Source organism: Bos javanicus, chromosome 10 (assembly GCF_032452875.1).
Source record: "Bos javanicus breed banteng chromosome 10, ARS-OSU_banteng_1.0, whole genome shotgun sequence".
Classification (NCBI taxonomy): Eukaryota; Metazoa; Chordata; class Mammalia; order Artiodactyla; family Bovidae; genus Bos; species Bos javanicus.
In genome coordinates, this window is record NC_083877.1 from 29,827,276 (window position 1) to 29,839,597 (window position 12,322).

At 40.2% G+C, this 12,322-nt stretch overlaps 1 long non-coding RNA gene across 1 annotated transcript; it reads left to right on the forward strand.

Moving 5' to 3' along the window:
* The first annotated feature begins 1,704 nt into the window (after positions 1-1,704).
* Positions 1,705-11,644, forward strand: LOC133256015 (uncharacterized). Its single transcript, XR_009739077.1, has 4 exons — positions 1,705-1,870; positions 2,862-3,086; positions 3,334-3,450; positions 9,392-11,644. It is a non-coding gene; the product is annotated as an uncharacterized LOC133256015 (long non-coding RNA).
* Positions 11,645-12,322: the final 678 nt, after the last annotated feature.

The window sequence follows — 12,322 nt, forward strand, 5'->3', positions numbered from 1 at the left end:
ATCAAATAAATTGTATATATGTAATTTAGTATTTATGGAGCATTTACCATGTGTGAAAGTGAAAGTCACTCAGTCGTGTCTGACTCTTTGAGACCCCATGGACTATACAGTCCATGGAATTCTCCAGACTAGAATACTGGAGTGGGTAGCCATTCCCTTCTCCAGGGGGTCTTCCTGACCCAGGAATCGAACAGGGGTCTCCTGCATTGCAGGCAGATTATTTACCAGCCGAGCCACCATCTTTGTCTAACAATTTTCTCAAATATTAGAGACATTTCCTAAAATTTCTCTTCAGAAAATGATCTATAGGGTGTATACAGATTGTGTTGAACAAGTGTTTTGTTACAGGCAAGTTGGTTACTTAGAACATGATCATCTACAAAATACTAGTAAGCATAATTTAAGAACTAGATTCCTGAATGCAGAAAGGAAGAGCTAGAAAAATTTTTTCTTTGAAAATTGTGCAGAAGAAATCTTGATTGAAAAAGATAAGAGTGGAGAATATTACATACAGAGAGCATGCTAACATGACAGTCTCTCTTGATATTTGTAGTTAAATGTAAAGTAGGGCGGAGAAGGCAATGGCACCCCACTCCAGTACTCTTGCCTGGAAAATCCCATGGACGGAGGAGCCTGGAAGGCTGCAGTCCATGGGGTCGCTGAGGGTCGGGCACGACTGAGAGACTTCACTTTCACTTTTCACTTTCACGCACTGGAGAAGGAAATGGCAACCCACTCCCAGGGACGGGGGAGCCTGGTGGGCTGCCGTCTATGGGATCGCACAGAGTCAGACATGACTGACGTGACTTAGCACAAAGTAGGAAGACTGGTGAAACCCAAGAGGATGACGAGAGTGATGGTTTAAGACCAGCAGTCAAATGAAACAGAGGTGGGTTGCTTTGCTGTCTGGGAAAATCATCTCAAAGACTTTTCATACCAAATGCATCTAGAATCTTAAGAACCTGTAGACAAATTCCCAAGAATGATCTATTCTTATAGTGAAGAAAAAAAATCCACTGTGATGTAGAGAAAAAGGTCAACTTAATGCCCTAATGGATAGAAGTTAAGGGTTAGTAGAAAATATGTCTTGATTAAATTACTTCAAACATTTCTCCTGTGTATCATTCTTTGGGAATATAGTATGTTTAAATTTTCCTTCATAATTAAAGTAATGACTATTGAGTAGAAGACCAAGGCAGACTCTCCATTAACCTCGTTGACAAAGCAACGAAGTTAGGAAATCTGTGTAATAAAGTCACAACTCCATAACCAAGGTGTAATCACTATTTGATTATTGAGGATTTGGTAGATTACCTTAATCATAGTCAAAGTACTTCATAAGAGCTAAACTTACAGTGATAAAACTGTAAAATATTCTAATGTCACATTATAAATGGATTACAATTTTGTGATGAATTAGACTATAAACAAATACCCAGTCATGACAGGAAACACTTTATTAACCTTCAATAATTCAGAGGCCTTAATAATGCCACCATACTGTAGGACTATGCTTCAGAGCCTTCACTTCGAACCATGAAAACCTTGACATTTGCATTTTATGGTTATTTGGACACAGTTACAGTCTTAACATAGATTATAAAGTAAATTATTAATAGGCAGAAATTAGATACCTGATATGCTTCCTCTATTTTCCAGGAAATAAGATTCTTTGTAATTTTGCATTATTGGTAGATAGACAGGTGGACAGATGAAGGTTGAGTCTTTCCCTCATTATTTTATGAGTACTTCCCAAACTCTATCACATCCTGATACAAATGGTAAGTAATAATCTTCAAATAGCACCCTGGAAAAATGGAGGAAGCTGCTGGGCTCTGACCTATCAATGCCTCTTCCTGCTGACTCAAAGGTAAGAGACCTACATCTCTGCTCACCTAGAACCTATCTGTGGCTCTCTAATAGTGAAGCTCTAGAGATTGTTGGGTTTTGGTAACCTCTCCTGTGGTCCTCTATCATGAAAACATGTTCTTCCAGCATCCCTATCTTCACTGAACTCAGCATCTCTAGGGGATAGAAAGGAGATGAGCAGCCTCACAGAAAGGAGGATTTGGCATGCATTCTTGAATGGAGTGAGCAGAAACACTCATTTGTAGGCAGTGGCAGCTGTGGTCCTCAGGGAATTTTGCTGACAGTATGAGAGTGGGGCATGATGTCACAGGAACCCTGGCTTGGTCAGAACAGCATGGTGTCCAAGGCAGCTGATCTGTTCATCCAGATTGAAAAGATTTCTTCTCCTGCTGCTCTCCCACCCTCCCCTTCTCCCTACCAGTCTGAGTGATAATTGTAAAGCCATGCAGTTTCTTTCAGAAGTAGGCCATGGGAGCTAGGGCTGGGCGTTTTTATTGCTGGCATGTTGCAATTATCACCGAGGATGGCTCTGATGACAGCATAATACATGTGGTGTTTTGTGCTAAAAAAAAAAAAAAAAAAATTAATGCCAGTGGCTTAAAGAGAAAAACTTCCCAGTGATTCAAGCACAGTTTCAATATGACATATGATCTGTATGGGACCAAATTCATGGCCACCTTTTTTCACCATCAAGACTCTTCCTACAAAATAGTCTATAGATCTAGCCCTTGGGAGGCCATGAAAGATATTCAGAAACTTAAGATCTCAACAGAGTGGCAAGGGGATATTTTATACAGGGCCTGTGTTAGAGTTCAGAATTTAAATTTATCTAAACCTGAGAGGAAGATGTTAGCCTCAGAATAGGATTTTAAGAAAGTTTAAATCTTATGTCTATCACTTACCATCTGAGTAACTTGGCAAATTTTAGTTAACTTCTCTTACCCTCACTGTAAACAATATATATAGCAATATCTATTTTATGGGCTTCCTAGGTGGCTCAGTGGTAAAGAATCTGCCTGCTAATGTAAGAAATGCAGGTTCAGTTCCTGGATTGGGAAGATCCCCTGGAGAAGGAAATAGCAATCTACTCTTGCCTGGGAAATACCATGAACAGAGGAGTCTGGCAGGCTACAGTCCATGGGGTTGCAAAGAGACACAACTGAGCGACTGAACAACAGCATCCACTTTATAGACTTGTTAGAATTACATGACTAAATGTAAGTAAAATACTTTGCACAAAGCCTGACCCAATGAAAATGCTTCATAAATAGTAGTTGTTGCTGATGCTATATTTGTAGTTATTATTACATTTACCACTCTTATTTCAGGAAGGGAGCTCAGAAGAAAATTATTATTCATAGTTGCTAAATATTTCTTAGTAATGAACAAGTCACATGACTATCATAGAGACAATTAGAATCATGATACCAGTCATAACCTATTCAAAATCTTAATATGTCACAGAAGGGAGAAGTTTGAACAAACCATCCCAAACAAGAAGCAGAAAATTTGGAACATACACCCCTGCACCAGAGCAATCCATAAACTCAAAAATTTCTTCAAGGCACCACGAAGCTTAAGGTAAGTATCCATTTGCTGGATAACTTAAAAATAAATATAATATATGTTTAATGTTGGCATTTTTATACCAAAGGCTATAGCTTAAAATTTTCATATTATTGAACCATCTAAAAAAAGTTAACTTTTCATATTTTATGGCTATTTTTATTTATTTAACCATGAACTGCTAACCTGAAAAGGCTTTGCCTTATTCATTATTCAACATTAAGTAGCTATTTTTCACTTTGATGTAAGTTACTAATTTATAGACTGCTTTTACCTTAAGTCATCTGGTGACAAAGCACTGTTCCAGAAGTAGATTTTGAAGATAAGCAGCTTAAAGCAGGAGAATATTTAAGGCAGCTTGATGTTTCCTCAATAATTCATCAAAAGAAAACAATGAAAAGGAAGTTACTGTTGGGCAGGAAAAATAGCCTCTTCACAGTCATATTCAGCTGTTAAGTTTTCATTAAGTAGTGTGTTTTACACAATTGCATTAAGAAATCATTGTATTTCTGCAACTAAACTGACAATGAATAAAGTCCTTGGTGTGCTGGCTGTTATAAAGGATAGACTCCAAATTATTTGGAAATGACAGAGCAACTGTTTTCCTGTTAACAGATTCAGAGAACATCCACTCAAGATAAGAGTACATGAAACCAAGAGACCAGGTCTACATTATGCCTCCAAATTAGCACTTATTGTAAAATGGGGCTTTCAGGAGTTTCCATTCTATTATTAATTTTTCTTCCCATTCCTCTCCTTCTTCACTGAGGCAAAAACATTGAGGCCAAAAAAAAAAAAAAAAACCTCATCGTCTCCAGTCTCATCATCACAGTAAATATCAGGTGGTTAACAGTGGAGGTTCAGCAAGTCAACCTGGCCGAGTTCAAATCCTGGCTTAGCCACTTTCCAGCTGTGTGACCTTGGCCAAGTGATTTATTTGTCTGTACTTTGTTTTTCAATACTGGAAAATGAAAGTTACAAGCTAGTGAACGTACGTGCAGTTTGGGGTTATTATAAGAAATAAATGGGTCTATATGTATATGTTAGATGTTACTACAGATGGGAAGACTGAAGCTCTGAGTTACAGGATTTGTGTTAAGTTTCCTCAGTTAGTCAGCAATGGACTCCAGTCTCCTCACTCCAGTTCACGACACCATTTTCCACCAGTGAACAGCACAGTGGTAGTAGGCATAGTTCCTCTCTGCTTAAACAGCATCCATTCCTCCTTCTTCTAGTATAGCAAATTAAGCTTCCTTTAGAAAGTCATCTGATCCCCACTCTAAGTTCATGTGTCTCACTTTGGTTTGGGGGCAGCAAAGGATTACCACTCAAGCCAAGCCTGGACAGTCAGAGCATTCCATCCTGGCCATGTGGTTTGGTTCAGGAAGGGACATGTGACTCCAGGTTAATGAGATGCCATCAAAGGGAGAGAGAAGCCCTTGTCCAATAGATGTGACTATTAAGATAAAAGCCCAGAGCCCTTGGTAATCATCTTGCCTTGAAGAGGGTAAAGCCTGAGTGAAAAAGAAGCCAACAGAGGGAAAGATAATAAATGGAGAGAGAAATATTCCTAGTGACATCATTTGACACTTGGATCAAGTCACATCTGAATATCAGGAAGATCTATCCTGGGGTATTTCATTTAGTCAGTGAATAAACTGGCTGTTTTCACTCTCACTGAGAAAGTTCTGACTTACACAGACATTTAAAATATAATCACATTGCTGTAGCCTCGGGAACAAACTTGAGTATTTTCTTGTACTCTGAAATAAATCCTCTTGCTACAATGCAGAGAGTAAATTCAACAGTCCTCCCAAATTGATGACATTGCATTATTATCTTGGTAAGACGGCCAGCATGGACAGTTGCATAGGGAGCACTCTGAACCCTGATCTGAGTTGGAATCCCTGCCCTTCCACAGGTTAGTCCCTTCTCCTTCACAGGTTATTTAACCTCCCAAACCTTAATGTCCTACATGACTAAACTTACTGCTAGGGTTCAATGAGATGACACATGCAAAATACTAAACATTAAGAACGATCATAATAAAGATGACAAATGCTTACTGCTGTGTGCTGCACTCTATTGTGCACTTTCTAGATGCTAACTTCCTGACTCCTCATAACAGCCTTGTGTGGTAAGGGTTCCATTCCTTGTTTTGCAATTGAGGAAACTAGAGACAGAGAGGTTAGGTCATTTGCACCAAGTTGGCTTCTGGTCATGTGCATCATTGGTGGCTCAGCAGTAAAGAGTCTGCCTGCCAACATAAATGACATGGGTTTGATCCCTGGGTCAAGGAGACCCCTGGACAAGGAAATGGCAACTCACTCCAGTATGCTTGCCTGGGAAATCCCATGGACAGAGGAGCTTGGAGGGCTACAGTTCATGGGGTCACCAAGAAAATATTTTTAAAATCTACAAGCACATCACTACTAAGAGAAAAATAACATAAATAAGTAAAAGTGCCTTACTAATGGTCATGTGCTTTAGAATAAAGCTTTAACAGCTTTCATATACATTGTCCCGTCTTACCTTTTCATTTTCTTGGTGAAAATGAGAGTTTTTGGTGATACAAGAATAGGAATGAAAAATTTGAGTTGTTTTATTATTGTTGTTGTTGTTGTTGTCACAAAGTTTTATATAAGAAGGGCTTCCCTGGTGGCTCAAATGGTAAACAACCGGCCTAAAATGCAGGAGACATGGGTTTGACCCCTGGATTGTAAATATCCCCTGGAGTAGGAAATAGCAACCTACTTTAGTATTCTTGCCTGGAGAATTCCATGGACAGAGGAGCCTGGTAGGCTATAGTCCATGGGGTCACAAAGAGTCAGAAATGACTAAGTGATGTATAAACTCATTGCCAAAAATAAATCCAACAATACAAAAGGGCATAAAGAGTAAAAGATAACATGCATAATCCTACCACTGAGTGTTGAGATTTTCAAACATTTCTGTATACATTTTGACTCACTGCCAAAAAAGATTATCATGTCTTGTAGACTGCTTTTATCAAGATATTCTTAACATCTTACAATACTAGAATAATAGACCTAGTTTAATATTTTTAATTCCTTTATAGTATCCTACTATGTAAAAGTACTTGACTCAATCAATTCTTTACTGAGGATGGACATTTAGACTGTTTTTAACATTTTTTTGTAATGAATAACTCATCTATACATCTTTCAGCACTTGTTTGATGATTTTCTTAGGAGGTTAATCCCAGATTCTGGATTTAAGAGATTTTGCACTTTTAAACTCCTGGGTTAACTGCAGCGGAGTTACCTTTCAGAAAGGTTTTCAGGGAATAGAATTACTTTTCCCTTTTCAAAGACAATGGCATACAGAGAAGCAATGGCTTGCTGAAGATGATTCAATCACTCACTGATGTACTTACATGTGTCGTTATTGTTCAGTCTCAGTCATATTCAACTCTTGCGACCCCATAGACTGTAGCCCGCCAGGCTCCTCTTTCCATGGGATTTTCCAGGCAAGATTCCTGGAGTGGGGTGCCATTTCCTTCTCTTGACTCAGGGATCAAACCCACGTCTCCTGCATTGGCAGGCAGATTCTTTACCACTGAGCTACCAGGGAAGCACTTATATATCCATCTGTTAAAAACTTGAGATGTTTCAGAGCTGGCGATATCTACTGAAATCACTTCATCTAAGTCTATTATAGGCAAATTGAAGAAGGAAGGTGTGTAACCTCGGGATTAGAGGGCTTCTCTCTTCAGCCCTTCCTTGAATTGGAGGCTGGTGTGTGCAACTTGACATGGAGCCATCCTGCCGCTCCAGTGCTATAAGCTCTAGATTTTTTTTTTTTAATTGGGTCTATATTTTTATGGTAACCAGTCCTTTCCACCACAATTTTAACCAACCTCACCATGTACACCAGAGTCAGGATGCAGGCAGGATCTCAGATCTGGTATCTTAAAGCAAACCAAAAACCAAAATCTGTTTTTAAGGTAGAAATGGTTCTCATTAAGTCTCATCAAGATCTAGGTTTAAGAGATGTGTTTAGACATTTTCCTCCTTGAATCATGTGTAGTTAGTTCCAGGCCCTCCCTGATGACCACTAGGCGTCAGACTTTCCCATCTCTCCTCCAACTGTGCTGCTTACCCAGTATTTAACTCATTTGCTCAGAGTCATTAGCTCTTACCTAAGAGGGTTCCTTTGTCATCACATGAACAGGGTCATTATGAGGCAGAATCCTAACAGATTTCAACAGGACTTATTAAATGTGACTGTCCTAGCTGCTGGCTTTTCAACAGAGTTCTTCATTGTGAAGCCCAAGCCTTAAACTAGAAGAAGTAGAAGAAAGACCGGTAACCAGGCTTTTCACTGGCCAACTGAAGCCACAGAATGCCACTGCTTTTCACTACATAGGTATCTGCACCCTTGATGCCAATAGGATGATGGTGTATTCTGAGTACCACCCCTCATTCATCTTAAAGGTGACAAAATGCCAAAGCAGACAATAGCAGGCTTGAATTCTGTATGCAAAGTGGGTTGCAATGTAACAGTTTATCATCAATCATGCATTTATTCAATGTCCAGGCTCACAGGGCACTGCACTTGAAGTCCAGAAAAGAGCATTTCATTCAGCCAGTCATTCGATTATTCAACAAGCACTTGTTAAAATCTTCCCAGGGGTTGAGGTCCCAGTGATGAAGAATATAACATGGGGTTCCCTTTTCTCCACACCCACACACAGGGTGTGGAGAAAAGGGAACCCTCTTACACTGTTGGTGGGAATGCAAACTAGTACAGCCACTATGGAGAACAGTGTGGAGATTCCTTAAACAACTGGAAATAGAACTGCCTTATGATCCAGCAATCCCACTGCTGGGCATACACACTGAGGAAACCAGAAGGGAAAGAGACACGTGTACCCCAATGTTCATCGCAGCACTGTTTATAATAGCCAGGACATGGAAGCAACCTAGATGTCCATCAGCAGATGAATGGATAAGAAAGCTGTGGTACATATACACAATGGAGTATTACTCAGCCATTAAAAAGAATACATTTGAATCAGTTCTAATGAGGTGGATGAAACTGGAGCCTATTATACAGAGTGAAGTAAGCCAGAAGGAAAAACACCAATACAGTATACTAACGCATATATATGGAATTTAGAAAGATGGTAACGATAACCCTGTATACGAGACAGCAAAAGAGACACTGATGTATAGAATAGTCTTATGGACTCTGTGGGAGAGGGAGAGGGTGGGAAGATTTGGGAGAATGGCATTGAAACATGTAAAATATCATGTATGAAACGAGATGCCAGTCCAGGTTCAATGCACGATACTGGATGCTTGGGGCTGGTGCACTGGGACGACCCAGAGGAATGGTATGGGGAGGGAGGAGGGAGGAGGGTTCAGGATGGGGAACACATGTATACCTGTGGTGGATTCATTTTGATATTTGGCAAAAAAAGAAAAAAAAAAAAACATGATCCCCCCCCCCAAAAAAAAAAGAATATAACATGGGGTAAACACACCCAGAGGACAACCTGTATAACAACAAGACCTACTACAGGCTGCGTCATCCCTCCTGTGTTAGAAGAGGCTGCAGAGGTAGGATTAAAGCTATGGCCCTGTCTCCTAGCCAAAGTAGCTCTCCCCTGGCAACCTTGAAGGGTCTTAATGTCTTAGCCTCAGAACCTCCTCAATTCCTTTACTCCCCACCTGACAGCATCCCTAAGAGGCAGAAATAGAAAAACCTTTATCTCAGACATGAGGGAACAGAAACAGAAAAGTGGAAGAGGTTTTCTCAAATAATGTAGATGGACAAAGGCCAAACCAGCATTCTGGGCTCTGTGGTCTCACAGGAGACCAATGAAAATGATTTTCAGTCAAGACATACTTTACAGCAAAATGTACAATGTCTTGCAGAGAGGGGCTCTTCTCTTCGTATTTGGAATATTATACATTTCTCTTACTATTAGGAAACTAAGCAAGGAGATCAAACCGGTCAGTCCTAAAGAAAATCAACTCTGAACATTCATTGGAAGGACTGATGCTGAAGCTAAAGCTCTAATACTTTGGCCACCTGATGTGAATTACCGACTCACTGGAAAAGACCTTAATGCTGGGAAAGATCGAACACAGGAGGAGAAGTGGACGAGGAGGATGAGACAGTTGGATGGCATCACAGAGTCAATGGACATGAATTTGAGCAAGCTCTAGGAGATGGTGAAGGAAAGGGAAGCCTGGTGTGCTGCAGTCCATGGGGTCACAAAGAGTCGGACATGACTGAGAGACTAAACAACAAAAATCAGGAAGCTGAATGAAAACAGAAAGCTTCATTTTGTGAATTAGTTTTCTTGAAACACAACATCCTGCCTACAATGTCTCCAAGGAGAGAACACTCTTATCCTGGAGACTTCCTCTTACCTTCCTTTCCTGAAGGAAGACGGACTATTCCTTAACAGGCACTGACTCACCTGGGCAGATGCAGCAGTGATTTCCTGCAGCATATGTCAGCCTTTGCAGAGCTACTCAGACCAAAACAGCAGCCCAGTCCCTGGAGCTGACATTCATTTAGATCCATTTTAATTTGCCCCCAAATCATCATTACCAGAGTGTGTCTCCCAAATAACTGAGAACTCCCCACTTGTTTATCTTGAACTCTGCTTAGCACTTCTAGAATGAAAAATAGTATCTTTATATATGACTATAAAATAATGAGACATACCTATTACCCACAATAAACACACATTTTCTCCTAATAACTCAGAATTACTCTTTTTTCCCCTGCATTTTGCTTTGAATTAGTAAAAACAAACAAAAAAAAGTATTATTTTCAAAACAAATAAACATGATCACAGCAAGGACAATAAAACACACCATCAGCATCTTTAAAGACTGTAGTCCTTTTCAATTTCCATTGCCAGGCTCTGAACAACCCCATTACTTCCTAAAAAAGGCTTAGAGTGGCTCTAAGGGCCACTTTTTTTCTTTTTGCTTTCTGTAGCTCCTAAGAAGGGATGTGACAGCACGGATTCACATATCCACCCCAATGCCAGGGCAGGGCCTCACCTACCAGCCCTGCATCCAGCCTGCTGGCTCCCTCAGGTCAGTGCAGCTCTCACCCTGTGAGTCATCTGAAAAATTGAACTGGGCAGCTCAGCCCTTGAACAGTCATTCCACTCCCATGAAGATATTTTCTGAATAAGCACTCAGCAACCACACTAGCTTCAGTTACAAAGCAAGATATGGGTATTTCCTTTAGGGCCAGGGTAAAGAATGGCTTTCTATGGCACAGGAAGAGGGCAGTCCTAAAGTCAGGTAGGTACTTTAAAAATGTGAGCACTGAGCTAGTCATACTCTTTAGCTTCTCATCTAAAAACCACATATTTCCCAGGAATGATGGAAGGTCTGGAGGTGGAACATGCACCCCTATTAGGGACATGAAGAGCTGGACTAGGAACAGAGTTTCCAGAACATACTCCCTACATCTCCTATACCTTTCCCACTTCCGTTAAGAAGGTAAGAGTGGGAGTCTGTGAATCTACTGGATATCCAGAATCAACTGACTATTGCCTGCCTTAGCTTATTGGTTCCCCATGACTTTACAAGATTCAAAACCTGAACATTTCACTACAATTAACTAATAAGAGTAGTTCATTGAATAAAAGAAATAAATTTTTTATGACAGCTCTTTAATTGTTATCGGGTAATGTTTATTGAGATTCTCTCTAGGTGTTCAGGGAAGTATATTACTTTATTCTGGTTTTCAACAAACATACACATAACTGTACTCAGTATAGCTCTGTGCTCAGCACCATAGGAATAAAAAGAATCCTGGTCTATGGGGAGACCAGTCTAGTATGGGATACATTGCACTGTTTGTACATTAAATAATCATAAAAATGATAAGTACACTACATTATTGGTACTATATATCTACCCTCTAAAACAATACCCAAACACAAACAGTAAGGTGATACAGAAAGTATGAGATTATATGTATATAAAGTGTTACTCATCTCTCAGTCACGTCCGACTCTGCGACCCCATGGACTGTAGGCCGCCAGCAGGAATACTGGAGTGGATCGTCTCCAAGGGATCTTCCCTGCCCAGGGATTGAACCTGGGTCTCCTGCATTACAGGCAGATTCTTTACTGTCTGAGCCACCAGGGAGGCTGGTGTGTATATGTGTGTGAAAATAACTGTAAGTGGAAACAGCAAAATGCTCTACTCAGATGAAATTATCTTTGGGGAATAAAGATACAAATATAAATAATCTTTATTTTCTTTATGTTTCAACTTTAAAATGTTGTCCACATTGTATATGTAATCCTTGACTATATAATGTGAAAATTATGTTATAGCACAAATTTTAAAACAAAGAATGTGACTGAAGAAGTGCTTTCTTACACCTGGGGCAACCAGGAAGGCTTTGCAGGCAAAGGACACATGAACTCAGCCTGAAATAACACAGAGGACTTTAGAAGGTAAACAAGGAGATGGGGAGTTGGGTGAGTGTGGACAAGGGAAGGAGAATTCATCGTTGGAAACTGTAAGTATCTCAGTTTGACAGCAATATATTATATAACAATGGTAATGAATAAGGCTGACTTTCAGAGGCAGTTACAGGAGTTCCTTATTGTACAGGACCATATGAATATTGGTATCATTCAATTGTTGACAGGCCATTCTATGTGCAGGGATGCACAGGAGTGGAAGCCAAGCTGGTCAGCAGACATCATGAGCGCATCCAGAGGAGAAAGTGTCCTTGACTTTCGGATCTGAAGGGAATGTCCTCATTGGGTCATAGCACAACGTTCTCCAACCTGGGGGAAGGTCACTTTGTCCTCAGACGGTTGGAACATTCTAAATGCTGCACCATGCAAGGCCTCGAGCACATTTAGCAG